Source organism: Meles meles, chromosome 2 (genome assembly GCF_922984935.1).
Source record: "Meles meles chromosome 2, mMelMel3.1 paternal haplotype, whole genome shotgun sequence".
Lineage (NCBI taxonomy): Eukaryota > Metazoa > Chordata > Mammalia > Carnivora > Mustelidae > Meles > Meles meles.
This window is the reverse complement of record NC_060067.1, coordinates 121,630,711-121,642,409: the sequence shown is the minus strand read 5'-3', so window position 1 is coordinate 121,642,409 and position 11,699 is coordinate 121,630,711.

Genomic DNA, 11,699 nt, shown 5'->3' with positions numbered 1-11,699 from the left:
CCTAACCCCCTTGAGACCAATTATGGCCTTAAATAGTTTCCAACTGCTATGCACCTGCCCTCTGATGTGGGACATAACAACCGGAAAAGGTCCTTCCTGGCACCAAAGGACAAAAACCACTAAATGCAGAAAACCAAACTCTTGACCAGTGCTACTTTGGAGAAAATCTGGATCAAAAAGGGGAAATGTGAAATTGAATAAAAGAAACCTCATTTAAAATGGAGTAAGGAGGCCAGAGGGGAACCTCGTACACCCTACCACTTGTCATCAATTGTAGACCCAACAGAAAGAGACATACCTTGCTTCCTTGGCCAGCAGCAAGCTCAACCAATAAAAAATTACCACAACCCAGCCAATGAGAAACCATCAATACCCTGATCTCTTGCTTTCCTCCAAACGACTTTAATTCAAAGCAGTCCCTCCCAGTTTCCTCCTTTTCTCTGTAAAGGTTTCTATCCCTTCATCTCCAGACGTGCTTATGGTTTGCCATAGCTTGAATATCTTGACTGGCAATTCCTTTGCTATTTCTGAAAAAAACGATTTTTCTGGGAAAGAGCTGGCTATCAGGGTCAACAACCTTGAACAGAATCAGTCTTGTATTTTTTTTTAAATATTTTATTTATTTGACAGATAGAGATCACAAGTATGCAGTGAGGCAGGCAGAGAGAGAGAGAGAGAGAGGAGGAAGCAAGCTCCCCGCTAAGCAGAGAGCCCGATGCGGGGCTCGATCCCAGGACCCTGAGATCATGACCCGAGTCAAAGGCAGAGGCTTAACCCACTGAGCCACCCAGGTGCCCCAGTCTTGTATTTTTTTTTAAGATTTTATTTATTTATTTGACAGAGAGATCACAAGTAGACAGAGAGGCAGGCAGAGAGAGAGAGAGAGGAGGAAGCAGGCTTCCTGCTGAGCAGAGAGTGGGGCTCGATCCCAGGACCCTGGGATCATGACCTGAGCCAAAGGCAGAGGCTTTTATCCACTAAGCCACCCAGGCGCCCCAGTCTTGTATTTTAAAAGATGACTTTGGGGTGCCTGGGTGGCTCAGTGGGTTAAACCGCTGCCTTCGGCTCAGGTCATGATCTCGGGGTCCTGGGATCGAGTCCCGCATCTGGCTCTCTGCTCAGCGGGGAGCCTGCTTCCCTCTCTCTCTCTCTCTCTCTCTCTGCCTGCCTCTCTGTCTACTTGTGATCTGTGTCAAATAAATAAATAAAATCTTTAAAAAAAAAAAAAGATGACTTTGGCTGCTGGGGAATATTGTAGGATGCCCAGGTAGAAGGCAGGAGAAATTTAGGAGACTGTTGCAATAATCCAGGCAAAGTGAGACAATGACTTGGACCAGGGTGGCAGCAGAGGACACATGGTGAGGAGGGGCTGAATTACAGATGTGGTTTGAGTGAAGAGTGGACAGGATTTGCTGATGGTTTAGACATGAAGAAGGAAAATGACAATCAATGACAACTCCAAGGATTTTAGCCTGAGACTCAAAAAGATGAGGTTGCCATCTACTGTGATAGAAAAGACCCCATGAAGAGCTGGTTTAAGAATGAATATTGAGAGCTTGGTTTCGGGGACGTTAAACTTGACATGTTTATTAGACGTTATACACCTCATCTTATTAATTGCCAAAATAATTCTGAAAGTAGGTATTACTGTCAATTTCATCTTACAGATGAGAAAAACCAAAGTTGAGGGAAGTTTACTAAGTTGCCCATCCTCACACACTAGTAAATGGAAGAGGCAGATTAGACCCTGAGTCTTTTGGACTCCAAAATCAGGGTTCATCCCAGCACCAATCTGTCCTACCTTCTTCTACAGACTGTTTTTCACCTTATTCTCTATGACCTAGAATTTCTCCACCTTGCTTTCAATACAAACTGTTCTTAGTAAGTCTCTATCTCTGGTACCTGGTTACTACCTATAGTCTGATGATTAAGCATAGGATTTTTACGTGATGACCATGCATGGGAGAGATTGCTAATAATCAAATCTCCCCTAAGTTCCAAATGTGTCCATGACTGCCTAGCTAGACACTAAATTCTCAGCTCCCCTTATAGTTATGTGTAACAATACAACTAAGTTATGGCTGAGCCATAGGAATGAAGTGGCACTTATGACTGCCAGACCATATACTTAGAAGGAAGCTCCTTTCCTTTCTCTTCCTCTTTCTCAGTTCCTTTGGTCTGGAACCAGGACGTGCTGGAGCACAAGGGATACACCTTCAGGGAAGGTGGGGCAAAAGGAAGAGTCTGGGTCTCTAAATGACATTGTAGAGCAGAGCTGGCTTCTTCTCCTGGACCATCCAATACCTTAGTCTTTTAAAATAAGAGAAATTAAACCTTCTCTATTGTGTAAGCCAGCATTAGGAGCAGCTGAACTACTGGCTTAGCCATATATAGCACCGATCAGTCAATATACCACAGCTTCCAGAAGGTAGTACTGTATAGTGGTCAAGAATACAGGATCTACCAGACAGTGGGTCCAGTCCTGTCTATGCTATTCAGTAGCTGTGCATCCTGGCCTGCCTACATAATCTCTCTGTGCCTCAGGTCCTGTATTTTATTTTACTTTTTGCAGATTTCATTTATTTACTTATTTATTTAGAGCCCAAGTTGGGGGAGGAGCAGAGGAAGGAGGAGTGAGAGAATCTCCAGCAGACTCTGCGCAGAGCGTTGATGCCGATGTGGGGCTCGATCATGAGATCACGAACTGAGCCAAAATCGAGAGTCGAATGCTGAACCGACTGAGCCACCCAGGCGCCTCTACTTTAAAGTAAGGATAACAAGAATATCTACCTCATAAATGTTTTACTACGGTTAAATAATTTTATTTATTTATTTATTTTATTTTTAAAAAATATTTTATTTATTTGACAGAGAGAGAGAGATCACAAGTAGGCAGAGAGGCAGACAGAGGCGGTGTAAGCAGGCTCCCTGCCAAGTAGAGAGCCTGATGCGGAACTCGATCCCAGGACCCTGAGACCATGACCTGAGCCAAAGGCAGAGGCTTAACTCACTGAGCCACCCAGGCACCCCTGGTTAAATAATTTAATATGTGCAGGCCATTTAGAGCACTGGCCAGAGCATGGTTAAGGGCTCGATAAATATTAGCTACAGAGACAATATTTTAAAAGGTGAGAATAGGGGCGCCTGGGTGGCTCAGTGGGTTAAGCTGCTGCCTTCAGCTCAGGTCATGATCTCGGGGTCCTGGGATCGAGTCCCACATCGGGCTCTCTGCTCAGCGGAGAGCCTGCTTCCCTTCCTCTCTCTCTGCCTGCCTCTCTTGTGATTTCTCTCTGTCAAATAAATAAATCTTAAAAAAAAAAAAAAAGGTGAGAATAAACTATTCACGTTGAGAGCAAATCATGACCCAGAAAACATCATATTTGAATCAGGATGAGTGAGGATCAGGCAGGGATCATTTTTGAAAAAGAATACTTGAGTGCTTTGCCCCTTTCCCTTCCTGGTGATGGCAGAAAAGGTCAGCTGTCCACCCAAACATTGTGCTTCCTCTAACAGTGTGCTGTGTCTTGCTCACTATCCAGCCAGGGGCTCGTTGTCCCCAGGCTTTCTAAACTAGTTCCTGGTTGAAGGCTTTAGTATTAGTATTATTGTGATAAAATATACATAATATAAAATTTACTGTTTTAACCATTTTTAAATGGTTCAGCTATAGTCCAGTGTTGGTTAGTACATTCACATTGTTGTACAATTATCACCACCATCTCTAGACCTTTTTCATCATCCCAAACTAAAGCTCTATTCAGTTTATATATATATATATATATATATATATATATATATATTTTATATATATTTATTATTTTTAAGCTTTAAAATATTTTTAATTCTAGTACACCTAACACACAGAGTTATATTAATTTCAGGTGTACAATATAGTGATTCAACAATTCTTTACATTATTAGTGCTCATCGTGATAAATGTGTTCTTTAATCCCCATTACCTATTTTACCCAGCTCCTCTCACACCTCCTCTCTGGTAACCATCAGTTTGTTGTCTGTAGTCAGTTTCTTCGTTTGTCTCTCTCTCTCTCTCTTTTTTCCCCCCTTCGTTCATTTGTTTTGTTTCTTAACTTCCACGTATGAATGAGATCATATGGTATTTGTCTTTCTCGGACTTATTTCGCTTGGCATTATACTCTCTAGCTCCATCTGTGTCTTTGCAAGTGGCGAGATTTCACTCTTTCTTATGGATGAGGAATATTCCATTGTATATCTATATATCATTTCTCCTCCTCCTCCTCCTTCTCCTCCTTCTCTCTTCTTAAAGAAGAAGACTTCTTTAAGAGCGAGAGGCAGAGTTAGCATGAGTTGGGGGGAGGGGCAGAGTGAGAGGGAAAGAGAATCTTAAGCAAGGGCCACACCCAGTGCGGAGCCCCAAACGGGGCCGGATCTCATGACCCTGAAATCATGAGCTGAGCCGAAATCAAGAGTCTGACACTTAACCGACTGAGCCACCCAGGCACTCCTCCCTTTTAAAAAGAGATTTATTTATTTTTATTTTAGAGAGAGAAAGAGACAGCATGCATGTGAGTTGGAGGGCAGAGGGTGGGAGGGGCAGTGGGAAAGGGAGAGAGAGAGAGAGAGAGAAGCTCAAGCAGACTTGGTGCTCAGTATGGAGCCCAAAGGGGGGCTCAATCCCACAACCCTAAGCCATAACCAAGAGTCCAATGCCCAACTAATGAGGCATCTAGGGCCCCTATACCACACCTTTATCCATTCATCTGTTGATGGACACATGGGTTGCTTTCATAATTTGGCTATTATAAATAATGCTGCAATACACATAGGGGGAATATACCCCTTTGAATTGTGTTTTTGTATTTTGGGGGTAAATATCTGGGAATGTGATAACTGAATTTTAGGGTAGTTCTATTTTTAACTTTTTTTTTAAGATTTTATATTTATTTAACAGACAGAGATCACAAGTAGGCAGAGAGGAAGGCAGAGAGAGAGTGGGAAGCAGGCTCCCTGCTGAGCAGAGAGCCCGATGTGGGGCTCGATCCCAGAACCCTGAGATCATGACCTGAGCCGAAGGCAGAGGCTTTAACCTACTGAGCCACCCAGGCGCCCTTATTTTTAACTTTTTGAGGAACCTCCATACTGTCCTCCAGAGCGGTTGTACCACTTTGCATTCCCACCAATGATGTGCGAGTGTTCCTTTTTCTCAACATCCTTGCCAAAAGTTATTGTTTCTTGTGTTATTAAATTAAATTAAATTTAAAAAAATTTTTCTTAAGATTTATTTATTTGACAGAGAGAGAGATCACAAGTAGGTGGAGAAGCAGGCGGTGGGGAGCAGGTCCCCTGCTGAGCAGAGAGCCCGATGTGGGGCTCGATCCCAGGACCCTGGGATCATGACCTGAGCTGAAGGCAGAGGCTTAACCCACTGAGCCACCCAGGTGCCCCTAATTTTATTTATGTTTTTTAAAGATTTTGTTTATTTATTTGACACAGAGAGAGAGAGATCACAAGTAGGCAGAGAGGCAGGCGGAGAGAAGAGGCGAAGCAGGCTCCCTGCTGAGCAGAGAGCCTGATGCAGGGCTCGATCCCAGGACCCTGAGATCATGACCTGAGCCGAAGGCAGAGGCTTATCCCACTGAGCCACCCAGGTGCCCCATGTTTTTTAATTTTAACCATTCTGACAGGTATAAGGTGATATCTCATTGTGGTTTTGATTTGCATTTCCCTGATGATGAATGATGTTGAAACTCTGTATGTTTTAAGGAATAACTCCTCATTCCTTCCTCCCACCAGTTCCTGGCCACCACTGTTCTACTTTCTGTCTACACACATTTGGTTTTTTTGTTTTGTTTTGTTTTTTAAAGATTTGATTTATTGCAGAGAGAGACAGGGAGAGAGACTCTGAAGCAGATTCCACTGAGTGAAGAGCTTATCGTGGGCCTCAATCCCAGGACTCTGAGATCATGACCTGAGGTGAAACCAAGAGTTGGATGCTCAACTGACCGAGGCACCCAGGTGCCCCTGTCTACACATATTTGACTGGTCAAGGAACCTCATATAACTGGAAATATAATATTTGTATATTCGTCCTTTTTCCTCTGGCTTACTTCACTTAATATGATGTCTTCAAAGTTCACCCATGTTGTCGTATGTGTCAGAATTTCCTTCCTTTTAAAGGTGGAATATTCCATTGTGTGCATCTATCACATTTGGTTTATCCACTCATCTGTTGATAGATATTCGGATGGGCTACTGGATTTTTAGAAGTGGATGAGGCTTCTCCAGTTCTCTCGTATACCATCTGATTTAGAAAGCCCTGAGATCTTGGAAAACAGACAGACTTCAAGAAGGAAGGGAACTGTACCCTGAAACAATCGAAAACTGCCCTCCAACCGGGCATACCTGCCTGGGTCCTTTATAAGAGTAAGAAACACATTTTCATGGTATTAATTAACCACTGGAAATGTGGAGTTTGTTTGTTACAACATCTTGTGTTACTCATACACCTTTATTGACTTGACAAAATACTTTGGTCACTGAACCACAAAAATATTATTTTCCCCCTCTCTCTACTATCACAATGCCTCTGCCTCTAGAAAATCGCAGTCCTGGGTCTTCTGGGTGGCTCAGTTGGTTAAGTGTCTGACTTTGGCTCAGGTCATGATCTCAGGGTTCTGGGATCGAGCCCCATGTTGAGCTCCCTGCTCAGCAGGGAGTCTGCTTGTCTTTCTCGCTCTGCCCCTCTCCCCACCTCTTCTATCTCTCTCTCTCTCTCAAATAAATACTTAGAAAAAATAGAAAAGCGCAGTCCCTTAATAAAAAAGCAAGCAGGGGCGCCTGGGTGGCTCAGTGGTTTAAGCCTCTGCCTTCAGCTCAGGTCATGATCTCAGGGTCCTGGGATCGAGCCCCGCATCGGGCTCTCTGCTCAGTGGGGAGCCTGTTTCTCTCTCTCTGCCTGCCTCTCTGCCTGCTTGTGACCTCTCTCTCTGTCAAATAAATAAATAAAATATTAAAAAAAAAAAAAAAAAAAAAAAAAAAAAAAAAAGCAAGCAATATTGAAGGAGCTCTTTGCACTTTGCCCCCATCAGTAAGAGTAAGAATTTTGACTTCTTTTCCAGAACCTACTGAAGATTAGTGCATCTCTTACCTTGACTGAACTAAGATATTCCTCTGTGCAATCTTGGGTCATGTTTCAGTTCAAATAATACATTTTCTTTAATGAAACTGCACAAAGTCCTTCAGACCCAAATCATCAGACCTTCACTTGGCAGAGGTCCTGGCAAATCAAGAGCAACTTCTGCCATTTGTGTGGGCACCACCCCCAGATGTGTTTGTTTAAGCTCTGCCAGCCAAAATGTATAATGCTTACCTTTCTCATATTTAGCAAGGTTTTGAAAAAAGAGGGCAGCTCCTTCTGTGAAGCACGTACAGACTGATCTTAACCCCATCTGGTGACAGGTTACGTAAGAGTGAATAACACACATTAACAGTTTCCATGCTGACAAGAGTGACTACAGTCAGACTGGCTTACCCAGAGTTCCAAGATTCCAGGAGCCTCCTGGTGTCTGGTCTACCTCGTCTCCCTCAGATTCCTCTTTAGGTCATTTCGAAGAGCAACTTGTTTTCCAACACATTTTTAACCGAAAGGTGGATTTTCCCAGCATTCAGGCTGGAAAAATTAGAAAGCCGGAGATACAAATTTTAAATGTGTGTTGGAAAAGTCAAGGGACGGTCGTTGACTCCGTCTCTGCAGGGTCGAAAGGACCAGCGAGCACGGTCACGTGAGGAGTGCAGAGCTGGCATTAGCGGAAATGCTAAGCCTGATTGTCTCTGGCCATGCTGGCTCCCCGGGTACCAGCTCTTGACGATCTCACCCTGAACGGGGTGTGGGGGTGGGAGAGAATTCAAAAGTAAGGAAAGGGGGAAAGAGGGGTGGTAGTGTGAAGCATCAGAAATGGAAGACAGGAGGCAGAATGAAGGAGGAAGAATTGGTAAGGTGGTGGGTGAATCAGAAGGGGAAGAAATGGAAGGAGAAAAGGAGAATAAAGCAAGGAAGAGGGAAAGGGGAAAGGAAAAATGTGAAGGAGTGAGGGAAAGGGATGGAAATTCACATTCACCGAGTACCTTTTAGATAAATGATAATAGTCTTAAGGCTGGAATCTTACTTTTCAATTTGATGGGACAGGGGCTGGGGCTGGGCTTTAGCCACTGACATCCACAAAATCTTGTCCTGGATGAGAGCGGATTGGTAGTTGGAGGCGCCTTCAGCCGGGAGCAGATCCACAAATTGCAAGGCCCTGCACAAAATGAAAACAGGGGATCTCCTGTTTTAAAATTACTGTGAATTTCAAGATGGTGACTGCAGAGTGTGAAAACAATCGTGGGGCCCTCCCGAGCGCGGGGCCTCCAGCAGCCCCTCAGATTTCCTTTCCACGAAGCTCATCTTGTCCTCAACATATTGGCATGACTAGAAAGCTAGAAAAGGAACTAACATTCAAGTACTGTCTATATGATAGAAAACCATCTGGTTGACTGAAATTGCATCTTTGGCACCATTTAAGTGAAATGGTTGCTTTGAATTTTTCTTAGACCATCTCTTTGCCTTATGTTATATCAACTTAGCTCAGTTTTCTTTTGTACCTGGCTCTACCGCCTAGGGCTTTATCTCTAAGATAAGACTTGTGCTTGCTTAGTTAGGACAATAACTACTATGAAATTAATAGCTACTCGTAGTTTTAAATATCAGGCTCAAAGATGGTATTAATTGCACAAGAAAGGGTCAGGCATTAGCTCAAATTTATCAAACATAAGGAGACCTTGTGATAAGCTCATGCAGACACAGAGGAAGAAAGCATGGAGAAGAAATTCATAAAAATGTAATAATGTGCAATTATTAAGAAAACAAGTAAAGTTTATTTAACTTGTATATTTTCCTTTATGCTAACGATAAGTGACTCTAAATCTCCTTTGTCCTGTGTTCTGGGTGGGTCTAAGTTTCATATTTAGGTCATCTCTTTTTTAAAAGATTTAATTTATTATTTGAGAGAGATTGAGAGAGAAAGAACAAGTAGGAGGAGGGGCAGAGAGAAAAGCAGACCCCCTGTGGTGCAGGGAGCCTGATGTGGGACTCAATCCCTGGGATCCTGGGATCATGCTGAGCCAAAGGCAGATGCTTAATGACTGAGCCATCCAGGCACCCTAGTTTGTCTTTTTGCAGATGCAAATTCCATTTTTGTTAGTTTGTTTAAAGGATTTTATTTCTTTATTTGAGGGGAGTAGGCATGAGGAAGAAGGGCCAGAGGGAGAGGGAGAAGCAGACTCCCCACTGAGCAGGGAGCTCCATGCTGGGGCTCAATCCCAGGACCTGGAGATCATGACCTGAGCTGAAGGCAGACGCTAGGCACCCTGAAAAAATCCCATTTTATATAAAAAGTCAAAGATGAAGGACTTGGTGGGTGTCTGTGTTTGCTTGTTGGCACTTGGTCCTCCTTTACACATCAGAAATGTGGCTGGGTCTCTGGGCAGGAAGGTCTCAGCAAGTTCCCTGATGCTTATTCAAATGTAGAATGACCAAGACCGTCATCCTTTTAGCTTGACCTTCTCACAGGGTGCATTTCTCGATCTCTAACCCATCAAGCTTGGAATTTTAAAAGGGAAAATCCAAGTTTTACTCAGATGTCAATTACTTATAGAGAAACTAGCACTCGTTTTGAAATAATTTCAGATTTACATAATTGTGGTAAACATAGTACAAGTATAATCTTCAACCAGTTTCTTACATAAACCATAATATCTTACATAAACCATAGTACAATGATTAAAACTGGGAAACTTATTCAAATTTTGCCAGTTATCTCACTGATATTAAAATGCTCAAACTATATGGGCTCAGTCAGTGAAGTGTGTGACTCTTGTTCTCGGGGTTGTGAGTTCTGGTCCCACGATGGGTGTAGAGATTACTTAAAAATACAATCTTAAAAAATAAAATAAAGCATTCAAACTACATAGCAAATAACCTGGTGGTTGCTAGAGGGGAGAAGGGGGGTGGGTGGAATAGAAGTGGTTTAAGAGCACACTTACCATGATGAGCACTGAATAATATATAGAATTGTTGAATCATTACACTGTACACCTGAAACTAATATAACACTGTACATTAATTATACTTGAATAAAAAATTTAAAATGTCAGAATTGAGTTTTAATAAGATATAGCTGATAACATACAGTTTTCTGATTTAAGAATTTTTCTCTAAAACGTGTTTACCATCTGGATTGTTTGTAGTCTTTTGCTGTTTTGTGGCAAACGTTGATACTGGTGAAAATCTAAAGTTATCATGTTAAGGCAATCTCTGTATATATTATCCAGTTTTAGTGCTTGAATGGGGTATTTGTTTTGTCCTAACTCTGGAAACATAAATTGGTGAGCTTCAATATCAATTCGATTTTAAGTAATCTCTACACTCAACGTGGGGCTCAAAGTCACAACCCTGAGATCAAGAGTTGCATGCTCTTCCAATTGAGTAGCCAGGCTCCCCTTGGATACCCACCTTTTTTTTTTTTTTAAGATTTATTTACTTATTTGTCAGAGAGAGGGAGCACAAGCAGGGGGAGCAGCAGGCAAAGGGAGAAGCAGACTCTCCGCTGGGCTAGGAGCCCCATGCAGTACTCGATCCCAGGATGCTGGGATCATGACCTGAGCTGAAGGAGGATGCTTAACCGACTAAGTCACCGAGATGCCCCAGTGTTAGGTGGTTTTTAAAATCATATATTCAAAAAATAATAGGGCACCTGGGTGACTCAGTTAAGTGTCTGCCTTTGGCTCAGGTCATGATCCCGGGGTTCTGGGATCGAGTCCCGCATTGCCCTGCTTGGTGGGAAGCTTGCTTCTCCCTTTCCCACTGCCCCTTCTTATGTTCCTGCTCTCACTCTCTCTCTGTCAAATAAATAAAATAAAATCTTCAAAAAAAATAATAACAGAAGAGGTGAAAGAGGGTGGAAATACAAATCAAACAAATTGGCCAAGAGCTGAGAACTTGGAGAGGCTACCTGATGGGAAAAGAGATTCATTATACTATTTTTATGTATATTTTATAAATCTATATAATCAAAAGCCAAGAAAAAAATACAAAGGTCTTTAACTCCTCGATAGTATTTTCTTAATATAATTTCTTTTTCTAATTCCCCCTATGTATGTATGTATGTATGTGTGTATGTATGTATTTAGAGGCAGGGTGAGGACAGAGGGTGAGGGAAAGAGACAATCTTAGACAGGCTCCACACTTATGAGGAGCCCTGTGGTACTCATCGTGGGACTTAGTCTTGCGACCCTGAAATCATGACCTGAGCTGAAATCAAGAGTTGGATGGTTAACTGACTGAACCACCCAGGTGCCCCTTCTGGCACAATTTCTAATCACAGAGCACTCCTGATCCAAAATGAAAAAACTTTTCTTGTGAAAATTTTATATTTTAAATGTTAATTGTCAAAATGAAAGAGGAAAAAAAGTCCTAACCCAGACAGACAGACAAATGAAAGTCTGGAAAGACCTTGAAAATAGAAATGACAATAGAAAAAAGTAAAAAATCATCTCAAATCCTACCATCCACTGGAAGTATTTCAGTGTATATCTTTCCAGAATTTTTAAATAAAAAAAATCTAAAAAAAAAATCATTTGTTGGGGCACCTGGGTGGCTCTGTGGGTTAAGCCTCTGCCTTCAG